This window comes from Zalophus californianus, chromosome 4, assembly GCF_009762305.2.
Source record: "Zalophus californianus isolate mZalCal1 chromosome 4, mZalCal1.pri.v2, whole genome shotgun sequence".
In the NCBI taxonomy this organism is placed as follows: Eukaryota; Metazoa; Chordata; class Mammalia; order Carnivora; family Otariidae; genus Zalophus; species Zalophus californianus.
This window is the reverse complement of record NC_045598.1, coordinates 184,359,876-184,385,810: the sequence shown is the minus strand read 5'-3', so window position 1 is coordinate 184,385,810 and position 25,935 is coordinate 184,359,876. Positions and strand designations below refer to the sequence as shown.

The 25,935-nt window shown below is 49.8% G+C and overlaps 1 long non-coding RNA gene across 2 annotated transcripts in view; it reads right to left on the bottom strand.

Moving 5' to 3' along the window:
* Positions 1 to 25,663, bottom strand: part of LOC113916597 — a 65,275-nt gene extending 39,612 nt beyond the window's left edge. For both annotated transcript variants that reach the window (XR_003517982.2, XR_003517983.2), the window contains exon 1: positions 25,311 to 25,663. This is a non-coding gene — a long non-coding RNA (uncharacterized LOC113916597). The remainder of the gene's footprint in view (positions 1 to 25,310) is intronic.
* Positions 25,664 to 25,935: the final 272 nt, after the last annotated feature.

Genomic DNA, 25,935 nt, shown 5'->3' with positions numbered 1-25,935 from the left:
CATTTTCGGCCCTGATTGTGCTCATTTCATAAATAGTACTGAGCATGTCAGGGAGTGCCCTCAGCACTGGGGAGGCAATGGTGTGCCCCGTACGTTTTGGCAAGAAGAGAGGAAGCCAAGGCAAGAGAGGTATGTTCATCACCCACACTTTCCACCAGCGCCCCCACCCCAGCCCTGGGCCCCATGAAGCCTGTCTTCCTGGACAGTCGGCTTCTGAGACAGGCGGAAGCCGGGCGGCCTGCAACTCCCTCTCCCAGGGACAGAGGCCAGGAAGGCCGATCTGCGCATGCTCAGACTCCCCCACCCCAAGAACAGTCACGTGACCCGATCCCAGCCAATGAGCGTGAAGGGGAAACCCCACGCGAGACTTCCGAGGGACATTGCTTTCTCTGCTCCGAAGATGCAGGGGGCATAGGCGGGAAGTCCGGTAGAGAGAGAGAGAGTGAGTGTGTGTGTGTGTGTACGACAGCCAGAGGAGACAGTGGACAGAACGAGTGACCCTGAGTCCTCGACGGCCTCGTGAAGTCGTGTCCTGGTCTGTGAAAGGAAGAGTGTGGCTGTAAATGCACGAGTCGTGGGTCGAGCCACCTAGACGTAAAGATGGAAATGGAAAACTGCCCGGGGAACTGTGACTGCTTCTCGATTCGAGGAAGCGCGTGCGTTCTTCCGGGTGGAGACGGGGTCCGTACGCTCAGCACCCTTCCTTCTGCGCGCCCCCGGCCCCCAGTCTTCCTTCTCGGGGGTCCGCAGGCAGCCCCCGCCAGGCCAGACAGACACCGTGCAGGCTCTGAAAGCACATCCCGGACGCCGGATCCTTCCGTCTCCGCAATCTCGCATGTTCGCTGGCTGCTTCTAGGATGTAAGAGGAAAAATAGAAAGCCCAGCCTGAAGTGCTTTCCTTCAGCAGACAAGGGTGGAATCAAGCAATCCATCAAGGAGGAAATGAGGACACCGAAGTAGGGAATTGAAAATGAAGCGGGGACTGACAAGCAGATGAAGTATGAAAAGAAGCTCTCTTTTTAATGCATTTATACATGAGAACATCAAAAACGGCGCATCTGAGAGAGGCTGCATTTCCATTTGCAGAAGTAACTAGAGGACTGAAAGTCAGCTGGAAGGTGGTGACGGCACCGCCCCTTGGCCACTCGGAGCCCAGAGCCTGGCTCCTCACTTCTGCATCCGCGCATCCTCCAGGGGGCCGCCCGAGGGCTGCTTCAGAAGCACAGGGCTGGCCTGTCCCTCTCAGGCTGAAAGCGGCTGTTGGCTCTCCGCTGTCCTGAGAACTGGAAGATCTCCTTTCCAGGAGTCATGAGCTCCCTGTGGTCTGGCTTGGCCTCCTTTCCAGCTTCCGCCACTGCCTGTTACTGGAGCTGCTCCATCGTCAGCACCAGCCCTCTCGCTTCTTCCCTCCTTTATCCAAGTTGTCCTTCCTTGATATACACAACAAGCATTTATGAAGTGCTTTCTGTATACCTGGAACAGCAGCAGGTGGTAGTATATAAAGAAGTAAACCAATTCCAAGCTTTAAAGAGTTGCCGAATCCAGTGGGGAAGACAAATACATAAAGAGATCATTAAAAGCAGTGTGCAGAAGAGGACCTACATGCTTGGGAGGGGAGCCCTGGGTGAGGTGTCAGAGCCTCAGGAGGGGTGAGGAAGGCACTCACACATGGGTTGGCAAGAATAGGAGGACCTATGTGGGGGAGGTGGTGGCAGTGGGCAGGAGAGGTTTTACATACAGGAGGATGGAAGCCAGGTTTCTCTCTGTCAGAGAAGGACTTACAAATACCGGTAAGAGGAAAAGCTAGAATAAACTCCCTGCTGTTGGATCAGAATTGGGCATACCATGAACTAGTGGTTTTCGATATGTACAGCTATATCTAGGGATAAACATAAGTGACCAATGAGAGCCCCTGCTAGCTGCCACACTGTTAATACCTCTCACACCAGCCATACCTCTTACCCACATCTTGGCTTCTAGACACCATTCTCTTCTAAAGGGAACCAGGGCTTCTTGAGAAATGGCTATTTCCACGGCTAAGGCAGGGGATGTACGAGATGAGCCTGCGACATCCTGTGCCAGAAATCAAGGTAGTGTTGAAAGAATGATGGAGGGGTGCCTGGGTGGCTCAGTCCTTTAAGCCTCCAACTCTTGATTCTGGCTCAGGTCATGATCTCAGGGTTGTGAGATCAAGTCCCGCATGGGCTCCGCACTGAGCATGGAGTCTGCTTACGATTCTCTCTCTCTCCCTCTGCCCTTCCCCACCCCACTCGCACACATACATGAGCGAGCTCTCTCTAAAAAGAGTGATGGAAACATGCCCAAAGAATAAAGAAGCCAGCTTGAAGGTACCCCCACTGGCCAATCAAAGAAAACAATACATGGAAATCAGAATAACAGAATATAACCCGTAGAGTAACCTAGGAAGCCGCAAATCTATACTGATAAAAATGAATAAACGAATACATTGAAAATTTCTTGAGGAAAGGAATATCCACATATTTTGACTGTAACCTCCCCACAAAACGCTTATCACTTGCAAAGGGGAAGTCATTTATAGGAGAAGCTCGGGACATCCCAACTTACTTAAATGTTAAAGTGACAGGACAAGTCGAAGCCAGGCACATGTCACTTCTGTGATACTGTCACCAAAAGTACACGCCCTGGGGGGAGGTGGAGCAAGATGGCGGAGGAGTAGGAGACCTAGATTTCGTCTGGTCTCAGGAATTCAGCTGAATAGGGATCAAAACATTCTGAACACCTACCAACTCAACAGGAGATCGAAGAGGAGAGTAGCAACAACTCTCTGAACAGAGAAGCGACCACTTACTGGAAGGTAGGACGTGCGGAGAAGTGAATCCAAGGCGATATTCGGGAGGATAGATGGCGGGGGAGGGGGACTCCGCCGGCCGCTTCTGGCAAGTGCTAGAGCCGCGGAGCACAAAATCGGAACTTTTAGAAGTCGGCTCCCCTGAGGGACGTCGCTCCAGTGGCTAAGCGGGGGGTGGAATCCTCCCAGGACAGTGTGGTCTCAGGACCCTCAGGGTCACAGAAAGACCGGGGGTGCCTGAGTGCGCCAGAGCTCCCAGGTATCGGAGCGGGGAAGCCAGCTGCAGAGACGGAGCCGAGGCGCGGGCTCTCAGCTCGGGGTGGACATAAACTGTGATCCGCGGCCCAGTCGGGCCACTGCTCCTCCAGCAGGGACCCAACAAGCGGCAGAGCTGGGGAGACTCCCCTTCCTCCCCCGGGAGGAGCGGCGCAGAAACGCACCGCAGGGATCTGCTGGGTTTGGAGACTCCACACGGGGTCGGGTGCCAGAGATAGAAACGCTCGGTCACAGGCCGGGTGAGCACGGAGTGCGGCCGGAGACCGGGGACACGGGAGTGACTGCTTTTCTCTGGGGGCGCACTGAGGAGCGGGGCCCCGAGTTCTCAGCTCCTCCGGGCGGAGATTGGGAGGCCACCATTTTTGCCCTGGTCCTCCGGAGCTGTACCAAGAGCTTGCAGGGAACAAAAGCTCCTGAGAGCAAACCCGAGCAGCTTCCTTTGCCCGGACCAACAAGGGCGGGGCAATTCCGCCTCTGGCAAAGACATTTGGGAACCACAGCAACAGGGCCCTCCCCCAGAAGATCAGCAGGAACAGCCAGCGAGCCAAGACCAAGTTTACCGATCAAGGAGAACAGGAGAACTCCAGCGCTAGGGGAATACTGCACATAGAATTCATGGCTTTTTTTTTACCATGATTCATTAGTTCATCAAAGTTAATTTTTGTTAACTGTTTTTTTTTATTTTTCTTTTTCCCTTTTAAACCAACATCTTATCATTCCCTTTTTAAAAAAAAAAACATTTTTTATTTTTCATTTTTAGAGTCATATTTTATCCCTTCATAGTAGTTACCCTTATTTTTGGCATATATATATAAGTTGTTCTCTCTTTAAAATTTTGAGATACAGTTTCTTCTAACAGATCAAAATATACCCCAAATCACTAGTGTATGGCTTTGTTCTAGTCTCCTGCCTGATCACATTCTCTTCCTTTTTCCTTTTTTTTTCTTAAATCTTCTTCTTTCTTTTTTCAAACAACTTCTTATCTTATCAAGTCCTTTTATAAAATCTTTTATAATTTTCATCTTTACAGTCATCTTCCATCCCTTCATTGTATCAACCCTTATTTTGTACATATATGTCTTTCTTCCTTTAAAATTTTAGGAGGCACTTTTTTCTAACAGCCCAAAATATGCCCAAAATCTAGTGTGTGGCACTGATCTATGCACTAGCCTGATCATATTTGATCATATTCTGCTTTTTTTGTGTTGTTCTGTTTTTATTTTTATCTTTTTTTTCTTTTTTTTTTTCTCTTTCTTTTTTCTTTCTTTCCCTTTCTTTTCCCCTGGTTTCAGGTCTTTTCTGATTTGTATATGGTATATTTGCTGGGGACGTTGTAAACCTGTTAGCATTTTCTTCTCTCATTCATCTATTCTCCTCTGGACAAAATAACAAGATGAAAAAAATCACCTCAGCAAAAAGAACAAGAGGTAGTACCGTCAGCCAGGGACCTACTCAATATGGACATTAGTACGATGTTGGACCTAGAGTTCAGAATCATGACTTTAAAGATAATAGCTGGGCTTGAAAAAAGCATGGAAGTTATTAGAGAAACCCTTTCTGGAGAAATAAAAGAACTAAAATCTAACCAAGTCGAAATCATGAGGTGCAATCAAAAATGGGGGCACTAACTGCTAGGATAAATGAGGCAGAAGAGAGAAACAGTGATATAGAAGACCAAATGATGGAAAATAAAGAGGCTGAGAAAAAGAGAGAGAAACAACTACTGGATCACGAGGGCAGAATTCGAGAGATAAGTGATACGGTAAGACGAAACAACATTAGAATAATTGGGATCCCAGAAGAAGAAGAGAGAGAGAGAGAGAGAGAGAGGCAGAAGGTATATTGGAGCAAATATAGCAGAGAACTTCCCTAATGTGAAGAAGGAAACAGGCATCAAAATCCAGGAGGCACAGAGAACCCCTCTCAAAATCAATAATAATAGGTCAACACCCCGACATCTAATAGTAAAACTTACGACTCTCAGAGACAAAGAGAAAATCCTGAAAGCAGCTCGGGAGAAGAGATATGTAACCTACAATGGTAGAAACATTAGATTGGCAACAGACCTATCCACAGAGACCTGGCAGGCCAGAAAGGACTGGCAAGATATCTTCAGAGCACTAAACGAGAAAAATATGCAGCCAAGAATACTATATCCAGCTAGGCTGACATTGAAAATAGAAGGAGAGATAAAAAGCTTCCAGGACAAACAAAAACTAAAGGAATTTGCAAACACGAAACCAGCCCTCCAAGAAATATTGAAAGGGGTCCTCTAAGCAAAGAGCGAGCCTAAAAGCAGCAAAGATCAGAAAGGAACACAGACAACATACTGTAACAGTCACCTTACAGGCAATACAATGGCACTAAATTCATACCTTTCAATAGTTACCCTGAATGTAAATGGGCTAAATGCCCCAAACAAAAGACACAGGCTATCAGATTGGATTAAAAAACAAGACCCATCCATCTGCTGTCTGCAAGAGACTCATTTTAGACCCAAAGACACGCCCAGATTGAAAGTGAGGGGGTGGAAAACCATTTACCATGCTAATGGACACCAAAAGAAAGCTGGGGTGGCGATCCTTATATCAGACAAACTAGATATTAAAACAAAGACTGTAATAAGAGATGAGGAAGGACGCTATATCCTACTTAAAGGGTCTATGCAACAAGAAGATCTAACAATTGTAAATATCTATGCCCCGAACATGGGAGCAGCCAATTATATAAGGCAATTAATAACAAAAGCAAAGAAACACATTGACAACAATACAATAAGAGTGGGGGACTTTAACACCCCCCTCACTGAAATGGACAGACCATCTAAGCAAAAGATCAACAAGGAAATAAAGACTTTAAATGACACACTGGACCAAATGGACTTCACAGACATATTCAGAACATTCTATCCCAAAGCAACGGAATACACATTCTTCTCTAGTGCCCATGGAACATTCTCCAGAATTGATCACATCCTAGGTCACACATCAGGTCTCAACCGGTACCAAAAGATTGGGATCATTCCCTGCATATTTTCAGACCACAATGCTTTGAAACTAGAACTCAACCCCAAGAGGAAAGTTGGAAAGAACTCAAATACATGGAGGCTAAAGAGCATCCTACTAAAGAATGAATGGGTCAACCAGGAAATTAAAGAAGAATTAAAAAAATTCATGGAAACCAATGAAAATGAAAACACAACTGTTCAAAATCTTTGGGATACAGCAAAGGCAGTCCTGAGAGGAAAGTCTATAGCAATACAAGTCTTTCTCAAGAAACAAGAAAGGTCTCAAATACACAACCTAACCCTACACCTAAAGGAGCTGGAGAAAGAACAGCAAATAAAGCCTAAACCCAGCAGGAGAAGAGAAATAATAAAGATCAGAGCAGAAATCAATGAACTAGAAACCAAAAGAACAGTAGAACAGATCAACGAAACTAGGAGCTGGTTCTTTGAAAGAATTAACAAGATTGATAAACCCCTGGCCAGACTTATCCAAAAGAAAAGAGAAAGGACCCAAATCAACAAAATCATGAATGAAAGAGGAGAGATCACAACCAACACCAAAGAAATACAAACAATTATAAGAACATATTATGAGCAACTCTATGCCAGCAAATTAGATAACCTGGAAGAAATGGGTGCATTCCTAGAGATGTATCAACTACCAAAATTGAACCAGGAAGAAATAGAAAACCTGAACAGACCTATAACCACTAAGGAAATTGAAGCAGTCATCAAAAATCTCCCAAGAAACAAAAGCCCAGGGCCAGATGGCTTCCCGGGGGAATTCTATCAGACATTTAAAGAAGAATTAATACCTATTCTTCTGAAACTGTTCCAAAAAATAGAAATGGAAGGAAAACTTCCAAACTCATTTGATGAGGCCAGCATTACCTTGATCCCAAAACCAGACAAAGACCCCATCAAAAAGGAGAATTACAGACCAATATCCTTGATGAACATGGATGCAAAAATTCTCACCAAAATACTAGCCAATAGGATCCAACAGTACATTAGAAGGATTATTCACCACAACCAAGTGGGATTTATCCCTGGGCTGCAAGGCTGGTTCAACATCCGCAAATCAATCAACGTGATACAATACATTAACAAAAGAAAGAACAAGAATCATATGATCCTCTCAATAGATGCAGAAAAAGCATTTGACAAAGTACAGCATCCTTTCTTGATCAAAACTCTTCAGAGTATAGGGATAGAGGGTACCTACCTCAATATCATAAAAGCCATCTATGAAAAACCTACAGCGAATATCATTCTCAATGGGGAAAGGCTGAGAGCTTTTCCCCTAAGGTCAGGAACGCGGCAGGGATGTCCACTCTCACCACTGCTATTCAACATAGTATTAGAAGTCCTAGCCACAGCAATCAGACAACAAAAAGAAATCAAAGGCATCCAAATCGGCAAAGAGGAAGTCAAACTCTCACTCTTTGCAGATGATATGATACTCTCTGTGGAAAACCCAAAAGACTCCACCCCAAAACTGCTAGAACTCATACAGGAATTCAGTAAAGTGGCAGGATATAAAATCAATGCACAGAAATCCGTGGCATTCCTATACACCAACAACAAGACAGAAGAGAGACAAATCAAGGAGTCGAACCCATTTACAATTGCACCAAAACCATAAGATACCTAGGAATAAATTTAACCAAAGAGGCAAAGGATCTGTACTCAGAAAACTATAAAATACTCATGAAAGAAATTGAAGAAGACACAAAGAAATGGAAAAATGTTCCATGCTCATGGATTGGGAGAACCAACATTGTGAAGATGTCAATGCTACCTAGAGCAATCTACACATTCAATGCAATCCCCATCAAAATACCATCCACTTTTTTCAAAGAAATGGAACAAATAATCCTAAAATTTGTATGGAACCAGAAGAGACCCCGAATAGCCAGAGGAATCTTGAAAAAGAAAAGCAAAGCTGGCAGCATCACAATTCCGGACCTCCAGCTCTATTACAAAGCTGTCATCATCAAGACAGTATGGTACTGGCACAAAAACAGACACATCGATCAATGGAACAGAATCGAGAGCCCAAAAATGGACCCTCAACTCTATGGTCAACTTATCTTTGACAAAGCAGGAAAGAATGTCCAATGGAAAAAAGACAGTCTCTTCAACAATTGGTCTTGGGAAAATTGGACAGCCACATGCAGAAGAATGAAACTGGACCATTTCCTTCCACCACACACAAAAATAGACTCCAAATGGTTGAAAGACCTAAACGTGAGACAGGAGTCCATCAACATCCTAAAGGAGAACACAGGTAGCAACCTCTTCGACCTTAGCCGCAGCAACTTCTTCCTAGAAACATCGCCAAAGGCACGGGAAGCCAGGGCAAAAATGAACTATTGGGATTTCATCAAGATCAAAAGCTTTTGCACAGCAAAAGAAACAGTCCACAAAACCAAAAGACAACTGACAGAATGGGAGAAAATATTTGCAAATGACATATCAGATAAAGGGCTAGTATCCAAAATCTATAAAGAACTTATCAAACTCAACACCCAAAGAACAAATAATCCAATCAAGAAATGGGCAGAAGACATGAACAGACATTTTTCCCAAGAAGACATCCAAATGGCCAACAGGCACATGAAAAAGTGCTCAACATCGTTCGGCATCAGGGAAATCCAAATCAAAACCTCAATGAGATACCACGTCACACCCGTCAGAATGGCTAAAATTAACAAGTCAGGGAACGACAGATGTTGGCGGGGATGTGGAGAAAGGGGAACCCTCCTACACTGTTGGTTGGAATGCAAGCTGGTGCAACCACTCTGGAAAACAGTATGGAGGTTCCTCAAGCAGTTGAAATTAGAGCTACCATTCGATCCAGCAATTGCACTACTGGGTATTTACCACAAAGATACAAATGTAGGGATCCGAAGGTGTACGTGCACCCCAATGTTTATAGCAGCAATGTCCACAATAGCCAAACTGCGGAAGGAGCCAAGATGTCCATCGACAGATGAATGGATAAAGAAGATATGGTATTTATACACAATGGAATATTATATAGCCATCAAAAGGAATGAGATCTTGCCATTTGCAACGACGTGGATGGAACTGGAGGGTGTTATGCTTAGTGAAATAAGTCAATCAGAGAAAGACATGTATCATATGACCTCACTGATATGAGGAATTCTTAATCTCAGGAAACAAACTGAGTGTTACTGGAGTGGTTGGGGGCGGGAGGGATGGGGTGGCTGGGTGATAGACTTTGGGGAGGGTATGTGCTACGGTGAGCGCTGTGAATTATGCAAGACTGTTGAATCACAGATCTGTACTTCTGAAACAATGCAACATATTTTAAGAAAAAAGAAAAAGAAGAAGATAGCAGGAGAGGAAGAATGAAGGGGAGTAAGTCAGAGGGGGAGACGAACCATGAGAGATGATGGACTGTGAAAAACAAACTGAGGGTTCTGGAGGGGAGGAGGGTAGGGGGATGGGTTAGCCTGGTGATGGGTATTAAAGAGGGCACATTCTGCATGGAGCACTGGGTGTTATGAACAAAGAATGAATCGTGGAACACTGCACCAAAAACTAATGATGTAATATATGGTGATTAACATAACAATAAAAAATTTAAAAAAAAAGTACACGCCCTGGATCTACTGGAGGAAACAGCCCAATGGGAGGGATATTTACAAGAGAGATGGCCTGTGGTTTTCAAAAGTGTCAAGGCCACCAAACACAGGGAAAGAAGAATTCCAAAGGCACCTGACGACCAAAACAACAGGAAGTCCTTTTGCTCTATGGGACGTTATTTCGACAACTCAGGAAATCCAGGAGAGTCCAAGAAGGGGGTGGAAGTGAGCCATCGGGGCTGATGCATGGATTTTTGGCCTTGTTTCAGGAAAAACACACTGCACTACTCACAGATGACAATAACGAGTCAGGGACAGACTCTTAAGTGGTTCCAGAAATGTGCCCTACACTTCCAACCTTCTCTCACTTTGCAGTTTCTGATACAAAAAGAAATAAGGAAAAGTGCATGAGTGAGGCCATGCGGAGGGATAGTAGGAAGGCTGTGGCAGAGTCAGCGAGGGGGTGACTGAACTGCGGCTTCCTTCTTCCCATCCTCCCTCTCACCCTTCAGTCACTCATCATTGATTCACTCACTCATTCATTCACTCGCAAAATAGTCACGCCAGCATGGTACTGAGTGATGAGTAATGGTAAGCCAAAAAAAAAAAAAGAAAAGAAAGATGAATGCCCTGCCTTCAGGGCCCAGGGATATTGATGATGAAATGACAGTAATAAATGCAAAATTATAAGTGCTTTAACGGTGAGGCATGTGGAAATCAGCACATCAGAGAGAGAACTGACTGGGTCAGGAAGGGTAAAACAGAATCCCTGCAGAAGGACAGAAGAGAATGACTGAAGGCCTCCCACAGCTGAGTTCTAGCTGGAGGAAAGAAGGGCTTAAGTGGGGGGAGGCAAACAACTTCCTTTTAAAACACGGGGCCCCGAGGTTGTACAGGTCACTTCCATTCTCACCCAGTGGCTGGAACTTGGCCCATAGGAAATGACATGCAGGATGGGGGGGGTGGTGATTAGCAATATCCTCCAGGCCCCACACCTGTTCTGTGAGTCCGGGTGCTGGTTGTTTCCAGATGGAGGCAGTAAGAGGGTTGCATTGACTCAGACCTTTGGCCCTGCTAGGGAGTCCATGCTAGCCTGTCACCAGGCCTGCAGGCCCAGAGGGTGGACAGAGAGGTGGGTCAGTGATTAGGCAGGGAAACCGGGCAGCGTCCCCGGGTCTTGTGGAGTGAGAAGAGAATAACCAGTGGGTGCGTTATCTCAAGAACAGTGGTTCCCATCACCAGTTTCCCAGGGAGTGTCAGTGCCTCCTGTCACATAAAACCCCTTTCCCCTCTCCAAACGGAGAAATACCATAAGCTCAGGGCCTGACAACCCAGGCTCTGTCCCAGCTTAACCCTATTCCTGTGTGACCGTGGGCAAGGCACTGAGTCTTTCTCATACCCACCATGCGTTAATGGTAAACAGGACTCAAAGTATCTGTGTCCCTGGTGTGCTGTGTACCCCCCGACTAATCCCTGGAACATGGTAGAAGCTGAGAAAGTGCAAGCACCAGCCCAAACCTGTGTGTCTGTCTATTCTCTCTCTCTCTCCTTTACCACATTGGGCCCCACTCCATGCTTTTGCTTTCTGTCGGTAAACCTCTTCTGTGCTTCGGGGCTCCTCGGCTCACCTAGTAACCAGCCTCATCCCTGCCCAACTGGACAGCGCTTCACACCATCGCTACCCCAAGCGTGGTCTACAGAACAGCAACAGCATCACCAGGGGGCCTGTCAGAAATGCAGAGTCTCAGGCCCCGCCCTAGTCCTATTGCCTCGGAAGCCTCACTTTAACAGGATCGCTGCTGATGCGTGTGCTCGCGGACACGGAAGTTGGAGAAGCTGCCGCTGCTTCCCCAGCTGTTCCCAGCTGTCACCTCATAGGATCTTCCCAACTTCCTGAGCAGAGGTCTGTCATCACCATTTTCCAAATGAGGAAATGTGTCCCAAGACTGAGGAGCAGAGCAGGGACTCAGACCTGGTCCCCTGCCTGGCCCCCATGAGCCTCTGGCACACCTTGGCCCACCCTTCCTACTCGACGGAGTGCACACGAAGCTCAGCTGCGCTCCCTTCATGTTCCAGTCCGCCTCCCCAAAGCCCCCGCAACACAGAATTTAATATTACTGTGGGTCACCTCATCACCACCGCATACAAGGTCACCAGGGGAACAGGAGAAATTAAAGAGATCAGCAAGGAAAATAATGACGGGGCTGAAAGATCTGATAATTGCCAAATGATTAAAGTTTGCAGAGAGCTGGAACTATGGAGATTGGCTAATTGATCTTCTTGACAAGGGTTAAGAAACAGCATTACTACCTGTAGCAATAATAGCAGTTTGCTAGTCCCTGGAGGGAAGGCGAGATTCTGTCCCCAAGACAGTGATCTGCGTGGTTACATGGATACCAGTCTCATGCCCTCCCCCCCCCCACCCTCCGCCGGCCCTGGCAGCACAGCGAGGAAGTACAGGTACAAGCTTGGGGCTCGGGAGGGCCTACTTTTGAATTGTTGTCATGACACTTAATGGCTGCGTAGCCCTGGGCAAGTTCTTAGTCTGTGTGAGCCTCAGTTTTCTCTTCCTTAAAATGGCTTTAGTAATACAAGTATCATAAAGTACTGGAAGTGTTGAGTCATGTGGAAATTGATCATTACTGTGAGAGCCCAGGGAGGGCGGCACCTCGCACAGTGATATCATCTTCTGACCTTAGAAGCAGCACTGATGAAGAACAAAATGGGGGCAGATGAGTTCAGAGAGGAAAGCTGAGCCAACTCAACTCAGGGAAACAATGAGGATTATGGAAGAAGTCTCACTTCCTCCAGGAAGCCTTCCCTGGCTTCTCAGGGAGGACTCACCAGTCCCTCCCCTCCAGCCTCGCTAAAGCAGGTACAGTCTGAGTCAGACCACCCCAGACCACGCCAATACGCGGGCTGCCTCCCAGCACAGAAGACGTCAGGGACCCCTCATGTGGTGCTCATACTCACACCTGGCTCATTGCAACATTTACTCAGCACCCAAATTACTGTCTATGTCTTTTGAGCCTAACCCTGGGATTGCTCTTTGGACTAATAACAGGTTTGGCTTCTCCAGGTCAGACCTTCGGTGCTCCCAATCTCTCTCTCTCTCTCTCTCTCTTTCTGTATGTCTGTGTGTGTGTGTGTTTGTCTGTCTGTCTCTGTTTGTGTCTGTCTGTGTGTGTGTGTCTCTCTGTCTTTGAGAGGTCTCACCTCTGCTCCCTAGCTCTCAGGAACCCCCAGCCTAGGTCCCCAGGCTCCATGGTGGAACAGTGGGATTTGTGGTACTCCATACCAGGACACCCCCAGTTCCCTGGAAACCAGCCATCACCACCTCAGCTCCATCCTCAGGGACTCTGCAGGCCCTACTCCTTCTTCTAGGGCTGGGCAGCCCACTGGACCCAGGAGTTTCCAGGAATGCAATGAGACTGTCTGCCTCTGGTGACAGAGGTCACAGGATATGAAACTCCCCCCATTTGTGCCTCTGAGATGTGGATACCGAGAACATATCTGCCTAACATGCTGATTCTCTCACACACTATTTTCATGTGAATCCTAGACTCCTGATCTTGGGCTCCCTGCATACTCCAGCTGGGGGGGCGATATTCCCACAGGCCTGTAACTCCCCCCCCTTTTTTTTGGTTTCACCCATTTTGTCATTTTTTGGATATATTTAACATGCACTTGCTATTTACCAGACAACATGCTAGTCTCAGGAAACAAACAAAAAACAAACAAACATGGGTCCTGTTCCCGTGGAGCTCTCATATTAGTGCAGGAAACAGATATGAATCAAGTAATCACACAAATCAATGTCTTGGCACTGGTTCAAAGCCTCGGGAATGCCCTGGGTGGAATCAGAAAGGGGCCCTTGTACATGGAGTTTAGGGGAGACGGAAAAAAGAGGTGGCCCACTCCAGATGGATAGGTGGCATTTTAATAAAAGGGACTTACTCCCAAGGCTTGTCTTGGGTAGATGTAAGGTGAGGAGATCTCTGCACCTGCCCTCCAGAATTTTATAGGGAGGCCTCTATGGGGTTCAGTCCAAATGGTCTCAACAACACCTTATTCTCTCGAGGCTGAATTCTTGGAACAGCTTCCACTATGGCAACCGGAGGCAGAGCGCACATTCCAAAGACAGGGAGGGGGTGAGGAGTCTCTGATCGCCCGGGTACAGCTCACAGGTCAACCAGTTGTCCCATCCTCTCGATGACCTCCTCCAACAATTAGTTTGAATCCAGTGAAAATACCAACATCAGGACATTTTCACTTATAAGGCCAGCACTTTCATATGGTTCAACCCAAATTTTAGAGTGATAAAGCCCCATGTCTTGCTTTTCCAGCATGTGTGATAACCCAATATTGGGAATCCTTCTGTTCATTATCAACAGATTTGCCCAAAGCTCAAACCAAAAATCCTACCTGTTTGTCTGGGTTTTTTTCCCCCGCCATTTGTGCACTTGTAATTTTTTTTTTAAAGATTTTATTTATTTATTTGACAGAGAGATAGAGAGCACAAGTAGGCAGAGAGGCAGGCAGAGGGAGAGGGAGAAGCAGGCTCCCCGCCGAGCAGGGAGCCCGATGCGGGGCTCGATCCCAGGACCCCAGGACCATGACCTGAGCCGAAGGCAGCCGCTTCACCGACTGAGCCACCCAGGCGCCCTGTGCACTTAACATTTTTAAAAATAAAAGTGCGTGCACACACAAAAACCTGATTTAACATCAACTTTCTCTCCTCTTGGTTCCTTATACCCCGCATGTTGCAACTAGCATTGAGATTGAAATTTTGAAAAAGTCAGTTCGGAAATTCAAACCAAAGCTAAGCAAAAGAAAATAAACAAGTCCCTAAATGTGCCCTGGCTATTTCTGCTGAGGTACCTTTTCCCTGACACTTACTGACAACCAGCATTTGATGGGTTTCTCCCTCCCCTCCCCTCCCAGCCCACCGTCAGCCAATTTAAGGATGATATATTAAAACCTTTGCTGACATAAGCAAGTGGGACTCCATGGCGGCCACTCCAGTTCCAAAGTAAATTTCCAGCAGAGATGAGCAACTGCGAAGGTCTCAGAGGGCAGCTCCTCAGCCACAGGCCTGGGCATGCCTGGGTGGGAAGCCAGGAGACCCCCACGGGTATTCTCAGAGGGAGGAGCAAGATTTGTGCAACCACAGCCTGGGATGGGCTGATGGGATGGAAAAGGGTGGCTGGGGAAGGGTGGGGCAGAATGATGATCCCAGCTAATCCACTACAGAATTTGCCAGGGGATGGCCTTTCCTCTTCTAGTTAGCTGTCCTGCAGCCTGCTCTGTGAGCCCGTTCCAAGTATTTGCACAAATACCCTCCAGGATAGGGCGCTCAGAACAGAAGGTGTCCAGTTCATCTGGGCCATCCCACGTCACACACATCGTTGATCTGTCCTAGACATTAGGTTCTTACACAGCACAACTGGGTCTCAGGACAGACTTCATAGTACGTATAGGAGATAAGGAAACCAGCTCATGCCTCTACCAATGGTCTTCCTGGGCTTTCATAGATTCAAGTTGGCTTTTATTTCTTCTTCCTTTTTAATGACCACGTCCTTTCTCCTCGTTCGGTGTGCCTCTGATGGGACTGATGCCATCGAGCCAGAAATGGCAAGGGAACTGACTCTCGAGCCTGACCAAACCCTGACTGCACCCAGGGTCACTCGCCCCAGATCCCCAAGAGAGCTCAGCACGGAGGTTAGGGAAGCCAAGACTACTTTAACTTTTTCCTTAGATAAAAACATTACCACATTATAATTTATTCATATGGTTGAATATTCAGAAAAGAAAATGATGGCATGATAGCTGAACACATCAACACAGATGAATCTCAATGAAAATTTCTGAAGAAGTTACAAAAGAATATATCAGGTACTATCACATTTATGTCAAGTTTTTAAAACTATGACATTAAGTAATAGGTTGTGGATATAAAAATAAGTTATACAAACTTTGTATGAAGTAAAGCAAGGAGGAGATACACACGCAAATGGTCACCTCCGGACTGGCCTCCAGCGGCTGAGGCGCCTGCAGTGTGTGGGGAGCTGCCAGAATGATCTCCCGTGGCCCTCAGAAACTAGCCCGTCCCCCTGCGGGTCAGATCTGAGGTTGAGCAGCTGGCTTACAGCAGGAATAAACAGTACCTGAGGCTGTCTTCAGGGACGAGAAAACAGGGAAGGGAGAGAGACACGGTTCTTCCCCCCGGAGAGGCTCCCAGGCTAGCGGGAGAAACAGAAACGGGAGGGGCTCACGTCATCACAGTGACCCTCATTGAGGATGGGGCCGCTCCGTGGAGGTGTCAGAGGTCGTCTGGAATAGGCAGGGCCCAGGCCAACGCCAGGGAGCCAGGGGGCTGAGGAGCATGGGGGCTGCAACTGGCCGCTTGGGCTCAAACCCTGTGAGCCACTCACCAGCTGGGTAACCGGGGCCACGCTCCGTCTCTGTTTCACCAGCACGGCTATACGATGGACTAGAACTACCTAACCTGCCTCCAGGAACCACTGTGCGGGAAAATGAGCTAGGAGGTTCAAAGAGTCCATATAGGCTCACTGTCCCCGAGAACAGGTAGGATTGGCCATGAGAGGAAAAGGGCTAAGCGGGAGTGCGGAGCAGAGACACCCGTTCATCACATCCATCTGCCACCGCGTCCTGGAGCCTGAGCCTTCTCCTCTCACCAAGGGACCACATCATGGCCACCTCTGGGGCCAGGCCAGTGGCCATCTGGGAGGATTCAGGATTCTTCCCCAGGCACCTAGAGCCCAGCATCTGCTCCCTCTGCTCTGGGGACACCGCCCTAGTGCCAGAGGCCATGTGACAAGCTCTGCAGCCAGCAGGACACTCCTGACCCTGGAAAGTGCCTCCAGCTCAGTGCCACCGGCCCGGAGTCAGCCTTCATCATGATAGCCTGCTTGTCCTGCCAGTGGAAACCCTGACCTGGAGGCTTCTGAAAGGAGGCCTCTGGATTTCTGGATTGATCCTAAGGTCCTGGCTGTTCCTTCTCATCAGAAAAAGGCTGCAGACACCAAGCTCACCCGTCCTAAGATGCAAGGTGTGTGGTTGACTTATCTGGCCCATGCCCCTTCATAACCTGGGATGGGGCAGTGGCCGCAGAGAGAACAGGGCTCAGTCCATGCCGGGAGGTCGGCCGGGCCCTGGGCGAGGGGCACATGGGACAAGGCAGGTGTCTCCCCTCTCCCTCAGTACATGACAGCCAGAGAGGGCAGGACCATGGGGCATTGGGCGAGGGACGGGGACCTGGGGGTGGGTCCGCTTCCCCCACTTGCTAGCTCTGGGCCCTCAGCCTCTCACAGGTCAAAGGAAGGCGATGGTTATAGTAACTCATAGAATCCTCAGGATTAACTGAGATAACTCAAGGAAAGCTCTTGGCCCAGTGCTTGGCTTATAGCCCTGGCCGAACAAGTTTATCTAAGAAAGAAAAACCAGATTCGGTACCCACGTAGGTGAGAGGCCTGTGGTGAATATGGCCACTTCACTGTCTCCCTGTTGTCTCTGCTCGGGAATCAGGCGATGTGCCGAATTTTTCAAGACTGGACAGACACACCAGAGTTACCGCCCGGGGATTCTCAGCACGGGCTGGAGTGATTCTCAGCCTGACAGTGAGTTGGAGTCACTCAGGGAAATTTGGGGAAATACCCCGGCCCTACGAATCGGAACCTTCAAGGTGAAGCCCAGGTGCGTGCACTGGAGCAGTCTCCACTGTCAGTCCTGCTGCGGTGCCAGGACTGAGGGCCCCAGGCTGGAGGCTCAGATGGGAGTTCTGTGGCTTGACCCTGGCCATGACCTGGGCCAGGAGGGCAGGCGTCCCTGATCCGTCACCAAGCTGCAGTCTCGGGGGCTTGGGAAGTTCTTTGGCCCTAGACCTTCTAGTCCTCTCCTTCCAAATGTGGGGTTCCAGCTCCCCCACAGGGGTCAGGAGGCTCCAGACACTGTTGAAGGAATAAGCGAAGTGCCTGGCCTGGGGGGATGGCTCCCGACCTGCCTCCCCTTTCCCAGGATGGGCAGCACGGAGTCCAGCAAGGAGGGGCCAGCGAAGGCCTAGGATAGTTCCCCTGCAGCATGACTGCCAGCCCCACACTCTAGAAGGGTGTTCAGGCAGAGAAGAGGTTGATGGGGTTTTGATGGCCTAAAGGTCGATGGGTAGAAGCAAGAAGAAAATGAGTTTTAGGTCAATATAAGGAAGTACTAATCTCCCCCGTTTCCTGCCTCTTTGCTCTCCTCAGGTAAAGGAAGGAGAGCCTTACTTCCATCCACACATGTGGGATGAGTGCGTATCGCGTGCCAAGCACAGTGCTGATGGTTGGATCATGTAAATAATGATGAGATACACTCCCTACACTCCAGAAGCCCACTGTCTGGCCGAGGACGACAGAGCCCCCCCCCCCCCACCTCGCTCTTGTACCAGCTTCTGTCCTGACACTTCTCACACTATCTTGCCAGAGCTGTGCGACAAGGAAAAGGCTGCCTTGGTAGATAGTGAGTTCCCTGTCAGTGGGGGTGTGCAAGCCAAGGCAGAACAGTTTGTCAGTGTTGCTTTCAGAGGAGGGGTGAGAGAGGGGTGGCAGTCTTATGGTGAAGGTTGGGCAGGATGATCACTCCCGAGGGTGAAGGGCTTTGGTCAAAGGGGGGTGACATTCCCTGCACCTTCCCACATCCCCGTTGTGGCCAGGGCTGCTGACCAGCAAGGAGGCCTGCTCTGCGCCCGCCGCCCCAGACCCTGGGAGCTCCTCGGCCACTCCTCGCTGTAGGACCCTTTATCCCATCTTCATGGATTCCTAATGGTCCACTCTTTCCCTCCAGCTGTGTGGCTCAGCCCCCCGGGCGGGAGGAGTCATTCCTGCAGCGCTCAGAGACCATCACTCACCGCCCCTCCCTTCCTGTCCCCTCCCAGTCCCAGACGCTGGAGGCCCAGAGCTGTGCACCTGGGAACAGGCCACTGTGACAGCTCCCCGGGGACCAGCACCCAGGAACACAGACGAACGGTTTTGCCAGGCCTCAGAAGACCCTTTCCACTCATCCTGCGGGGCTGCCTGTGCCCATCGAAGGGGCCGTCCGCGGGGCTCGTCTCCAGACTGCAGACCCGCCCGACCGATGCCACCACCGGCTCCAACTAACGGCCCTCCACCTGTCTCTGGCAACCAGCTTCAGCAATGCTCCCCAAGCCATTCTCAATTATTTTAAACAAGGAAAAAAATACAAGCACAGGTGGGCAAGGTTACGATCCTCCCGTGTCCTCCGTGCGGAAGTGGCTGCAGGCGCGAGCGCTGACGGGCAGGGTGACGGCCGGGAGAGGACCGGGCTGTGTGCCCTCCCCCCTTGGCTCCGGGAGCCAAGCAGCCGGGGCGCTAAATGTATGTCCCCTCCCTCTTCTTTTTCCTTCTTCCTTTTCAGGTTGTACAGTGGGATGATTTTTGTAACTGAGACATAGTTTACATCTATTAGTTTCAGGTGCACAACGTAAGCGATTAGACAATTCTATAGGCGACAACATGTTCACCGTGCTGTGTGGCCTCCATCTGTCACCATGCGGGGTTTTTACAATATTAGTGACTCTATTCCCTACGCTGTACTTTTCATCCCTATGACATATTTATTCTATAACTGGAAGTTTGTACCTCTTCATCCCCTGCCCCTAGTTTACCCCCCGCCCCCCTAGCCTATGGCGACGCCCAATTTGTTCTCTGTATTTATGTCTCTGGTGTCTCTATTTTATTGTTTGTCCATTTGTTTTGTTTCTAGATTCCACATATGAGTGAAATCGTACGATATCTGTCTGTCTCTGTCTGACTCTGTTCCCTCAGCCTAAGAGCCTCCGGGGTTGACCCATCTGTGTTGTCGGGAAAGGCGATGCCCCCCACCCCCACCCCACCTGGCACCTGGGAGCTAAAGGAACAGCTCAGAGACAGCACGGAGCGACTTGCAGCCCAAGCACCTGCTACATATATTTTTCTCTGCTGCTTTTAAATTATCTTTATTTTGTGCAGGGTGGGTTTTTTTTTTTTTTTTTTGCTTTTTTTATATGTGTTTTAATATTGTAAATCATTTCCAAGGGGTAGACAGAATATAAATGATAAATGCATAAACACATAAATAAGTAAAAAGGACACAAATGTCTTTTCCAAACCAGTTTTTCATTCCTTCGTGGGTGTTTGCCATTCAAGGCAAATGCACCGCTCCTGTGCCCTGGCCGTTTACCCCCTGCTGGCCTCTGCCCACCCGGCAGATACGTAGTGCCTACTATGTGCTGGCATGTGCTGGGCCCTAGGGGTACACAGATGAGGGGAGAGGGTTCCTGCAGAGCTCGCTGTCTGGGCCCGGGGAAGGAAGCAGCTCCCATGAATCATCGACTACCCCCTGGAGCGTGCACACGTGTGGGTGTGCGGGCGAGTTGTTCCTAACTGACCCTCTGGTGAAAAGATTAGGGATGTCTGGGAACCCGAGATGCCCAAACCCGTGTTCCACAAACCTCCTCCACCAACCCGTCAAGTTGCCAAAGGCCGAGAGAAACCAGATGAAGACAGACACAACTAGGGCTCCGGCCTCTCACCCCAGGGCTGGACACTAAGCCTGTGAGCTGGACTCCATTAGGTAGAGCCTGAAGGGCAGACACAGAGGGCCATATTAAGGCTTTGCCCTTCTTCCTAATAGGTTTTCAAGTGAATGGGGCAGGATGGGGAGGCTGCCCCTCTCAGGCTGGAGGGGCTATACAGACAGGGCTGAGAACCTTAATGCCGACAAGGGCCAGCAGGGGATGGTGGGGGCTGTGACTTAAAACGCTTACCTTCTTGTGGGAAGGAGACATAGCACCTCTGAGACCATGCAACCCCAGTGCTGTGCTCGCTGTGTCCTTGGCCTTGACCTAGCCTCTAGGTACGCGGGGAGTCCTGAGCTCCCCCTGGAGACTTACCCCTTAAGGACATTCAGTGTGGCAATAGTGAATTCCCAAATGCAAACCTGAGCCCCTGAGAGATCCTCTAACTGTAATCAGGGTACCCCATGGTAGAACCTTCCAGAAATCTAGGAGGCCTCTATCTGAAGTCACTCTCGAGAAAGAAAATCCTATGGTGACCAACCCTTAGGGTCACTGGGCCTCATGGAGGAAGGGGCCTCTGAGGTGGTCTGATCCCGTGGTTTCCCAGCACTGTTCATGCAGCCTGGGCTTACCGAGAGTGAGCAGGAGAGCAGCCCAATGAGCAGAGCCTTAACCAGCGTAACTCCTGTTTCAGTGTTTGTTCACATGGACAAGAATCTGCTTGGACAAATGTAGGAGTCCCGTCCCTGACCAGAGGAAGAATCCAGCAGCTGTCTGAACTCCTGCATAGTCCAGGCTGTTGTGAAACCCCCATCTAGCCCATCCAGCGTCAGAGCCAACTGAGAACTCGTCAGTCAGGTCACCTTCCATTACTTGTCGTGGGGGCTGGAGGTCATCATGCACTGTTCTTTTCTCCTTCTTCCTTCGTAGCATTATTTCATGCGTTCTGTTAAAACACTACATTGTCCAGCCTCCCTTTCAGCCAGGAGTGACCAAATTGCTAAGAACTGGACAAGAAGATAGGAAGCAAAATGCTGTGTCAGATTTCCAAGACGGTTGTGCGAGTGGAGCTCACGGCCGCCAGCTCTGCGGCCAGCATGGAATGTGGAGGCAATGGCTAGAACTCCAGCAGCCATGTTGGCCTATGAGGTGACTCTTAAAATGGGAAGTCTGTACTGAGGGTGGAGGAGAGGAAGGTCAGGAGCATGATGGCCCTATAGTCATCGTACCAGTCACCTACGTTACCTCGCTTATTTGAGGACATCTTTTATGAGAAAGAAAGAAACTTCTATCATGCTTAAATCAGTTATTTGGGGTTTTCTATTATATACAACTAAATACTGGTTCCTCGTGAGTAAGCTGGATTAAAGGAGCATGTGGCTAAATGAACTTGTCAACACTTTTGCCTCCCTGATGATCCAAGTCTAGAACTTGAGAGGGTCCCCGTCTCTCCCAAGGGAAATTCTGGTTTTATGTTGATGGCATATTCTCTCAGGTCACTGTCTCCCTCTCGTCCTGCCTATAGATGGAAGAAAAGAAAGAATATCCCAGTGTGCAAGGATTCTAACAGATGAGCCCCCAGCTGAGAAAGTGCAGGGGAGCTCCTTCTCATGTGGATATAAGGAGAGATGCATGTTCCACTGGGGGACACCCCTCCCTTCCTCTTGGGAAACCGAGTCATTCAGCCACTGGACGACTGACCACTGGAAGTTTCCTTATCATACTGAGCTGGGAAATCATTCTGGAGGGGGTGATGCCCACTGGGGATAAGCTCTGCCCTCATCCACACAGACAAGCGTAATCTCTCCTGGAAGGGTCTGGGGATGCTTCGGAACAGACGGAGAACCTACGCTATAACATCATCAGATGAACTACAGGGCATCCAGTTAAATCTGAGTTTCAGATAAACAATGAATTTTTTTTTTTTGGTAAATTATGTCCCAAATATTGCCAAGGTCATGCTTATACAAGGCTTATTTGTTGTCTATCGGAAATTCAAATGGTACAGGGCATCCTGTATTTTTATTTGCTAAATTGGGCGGCCCAAGCCTAGAGGCACCCAATTTCCAGACACTCAGCTGGGCGCGCTCCAGTGTTGGCGAAAGGATGTCATGTGAAGAAAAATGCAGAGGCAGCTTATCTGTGATGCCCACCTGAGCTTATCTGCTCCTGCCCCCCTGCCCATGGGCTCCGGGCTGATGCAAACCCTGCCTTGCTCGGAAATCGGAGCCTTCCCCGTCCACTGTAGCCCACACCAAGCCCACCGTGGACGGTCGCCCCCGGCCACGCCCCGTTTGCGGCAAGTGTCCCAATTTTGCCTCCGCCCACCCTCCACCCCCGAGATCAGCCAGACTAAGGGGTGCAGAGCCAATCAGATTCTTCGTTCTCCTGGCTACAGGGATTGGTGGGGGGCTAGGAACATGTGACCCAAGTCTGTCCCAGCAGAGTGATCCAGAGTTTTGGCTGGATCGGAGTGGCTCGCATCTCACCCGGAAGGACACTGAGCACCCTGAGACCTGAGGACCGGTCAGTCCAGGAACAGCCCCAAGAGACAAGCTAGTTCTACCCTCCGGACTTTTCTGCTTACTGGCATCAGTAATTCCCTTTTGGCTAAAAGCCAGCAAGTTCTGGATTTTCCTGACACACGCAAATGAAAGGCCCCTGATATAAAGCTCCAAAATTGGCATTGAGTGAGAATCCAGAGCGCCTGTCCCATCTCTGTATGCAAAACGCTGGTACATTGCTGCCGTTCAAAGGATTTGGATCCCTTTACCCTTTGTGGGGTTCCCCGGGTGCTCCCACTTAGCCCCATCACAGCTCCCTGAGAGATTTGTACTGCAGTTAATCAGAGAAATAGTAACAATAGTAGCTGCTGACATCGAATCCGCACACCAACTCTGAATTGAGTACTGTTTACATCCCTCTCTACAGAGGAGGAGAACAGAGGTTCACAGACGTGACCTTGCCTGCCCCTGGCAACATGAATAGACCTGAGGTGAAGATGGGTTTTTCCTGGGCAGTCCAGTTCTGGAACCTGTGCTCCTCGCCACAAGGGACACGTGTCCTTGACCAGACATCTCGAGCAGTAACAGAAGCCGCCAGCTAAGAGCATGAACAAAGCACTGCTCTGGAAATCCTAGGCCCCAGGCTTCTCAGCTCTAGAAAGGACAGCCTGCCCGCCTCTCCTCACCTCTGTGTGCTCATCTCTCCTTTAGGGGCCTGAAAGTCCATCTTCCCTGGATTGGCAACATTTGGTGCATGCGGAGAAGGCGGAGGGGCAGGTAGGGTAGGAATGGTGATTCCTCCTGGCTGCCCCGTGCTCAGGGGCAGGGGAAGGAGCCCCGTGAGTGGTGCCAATTTGGGAGCACACAGATGCGTTGGCCTGTCTTAGAGAAAGACCTCTGGCCACCTGTAGAGACCAAGTGGGGGCCGGCGGGGGCGGGGGGGGGAGATGCTCCTTTAGCCACGGGGAGACCTGCTTCTATGGACAGAGCCTCCCAGGCACCAGGTGGCAGCAGTGCCTGGGACTGGGGGTCTCTGGGCAGCCCAGGCTTTCTGAACTGGCCACTGCTGGCCCAAGTGTCCCTCCACGCTGCCGGGAACGTCCTGGGCTCCATCTGCTGCCTGGGTCTCCAAGAACCAGGCTGAGGCAGGGGGGCTGAAGAATGGGGATGGGGGCAGCGAACCTTGGCTTCAGGGGTACATATGGGTCCTTGTTCTCTCTGCTTCCTGCATGCCAGTTTAGACGACTTACCACGCAGCCTGGAGTGGGGGAGGGGGCAGAGAGTAAGTTTTGGATTCAAACAGGTGTTACCTCTCCCAGGATTCTTGCTGGAGCCCTGGGCGGCCTCCAGGCGGACCCTCATCCCCTCCCGCAAGGCAGTTAGCTACTCCTAAAATGTGGATCTCGGATGCTACTCCCCCGAACTAAACCTGCAGGGGCGCTTCACTGCTTCAGAGTCAAGTTCTAGCTCCCTGGCACGGCAGCAAGGTGTTCCTGGACTTCTCAACAGGCCCTTCCCCACCTCCCAGCCTCACCGCCGCCTCCAGCGACAGACCTGCAGGCATCTGCGGCACACACTCTCCATTTCTCCCCATCATGCTCTGTTGACGCTGCTTTTTGCCTTGTCCTTCACTCTTCCCCCAGCCAACACTTCCCAACCTACAAGATGAAGCTCAAGCACTGCCTCTTCCAGGAAGGCATCCTGGCCCCACCTTGTCGTCTTCTGCACCTGACACTCTCCGCTGCCCCTGTCCCCAGGCTGATGGGATGCTCCCGTGCGTTCTCCCTGAAGGTCATATCTTGTGGTCACCTGAGCCTTGCAGTTAGCCTCACTTCCTTTTTGCTTTGGCTGCTGGGATGCTCAGGAGCCCATCTCAGTCTTGTTGGGGCGCATGTGCCTCTCCAGTCTCACCTTCCGCTGGCTGTATCTCATTACCTCCAGCCCACTTGTTACCCCTCCCATTTTCTCCCATTTTCTCATCTTTTCCTTTTCTCCTCTGGTACAGCACGCATGCAGGAAGCCATCCCCTGTCCTTCTATGTGGAATGACACCGGCGCCAAAACGAGGCCATAGAAATTACAAAAATCCACCAACTTCTACGAATCCAATTACATAACTAATAGGAGCAATACATTTCTCCTGAGGGGCAAGGAGATGGTGTGTCTTCTCCTCGCAGAATGTACAATGTTGGTGATATTTAAGGGACATGAAAAATAAATTACCCCAGCTCCTTCCAATAACCCACCTCCTGCTGAGCCTTTTCTTAAGCAACCTTAGAAATCTGTCAGAAAGTCAGAATTAAGATGTTGCCTAAGTCACCCCACACCTCCCTGCTTGCTGGGGGAGCCAGGACATCCCCGGCAGGTTGGCCCCACTCCCAAACCTGAGCATGTGCGAGCACATTCCAGGGTCACCAAGATGCTCTTAGCCATGCGTGTTCGCGTCCCATGGCTGCCGTAACTAATCACCACAAACACAGTGACTTAACACCACACAGACTGACTACCTGAAAGCTCTGTGGTTAGACGTTCTCGCCAGGTCTCCCCAGGCTAAAATCAGTGGCAGAGTCCCGGATGAAGTTCTCCAGCGGCGAAGCGCTTTCCTTGCTTGTTCTCACTTCTGCTGAGACCAGTTGACCCCTCTTCCCGGCCTTTTGGCCCTTACTACCAGTCTAATACAACTCGGCAGACAACTTTTGTCCAGTGAATGCCCTCAGAATGGCTCCAGTGCTCTTGAAATGGCCCCAGAGAAGGGGGCGAGGCTTGGGCTACCGCTTGTGACCCCCAGCTCTTCACTGTGGGTGGGTGTTCATCTTGGAGACAGAGGGAGCTGGGCCCTGGTGCCCCTGCCTGCGCTGCCCCTCCCCCCGCCCCCTCCCCGACCCCCAGCCGGATCTGTTCTGCGGAGCATCTGTTTACAAAGCAGGTCACAGAGAGCGCGGTTGTCTAAAAATAGTAAGTCATTATGAGCAGACAAGTGTCTGTGCTAGTGCTGGCAGAGCTGGGACAGCTTCTGTTTTCCATCTCTGCCCCTTTCCCCTCCCCTCCCTGCCCCCCTCCATCTTGGCCCACCCACCCACGGCTGGGGACCGGGGCCAGCTGTACCCCGGTTTCACGTTGATTCTCTCAACC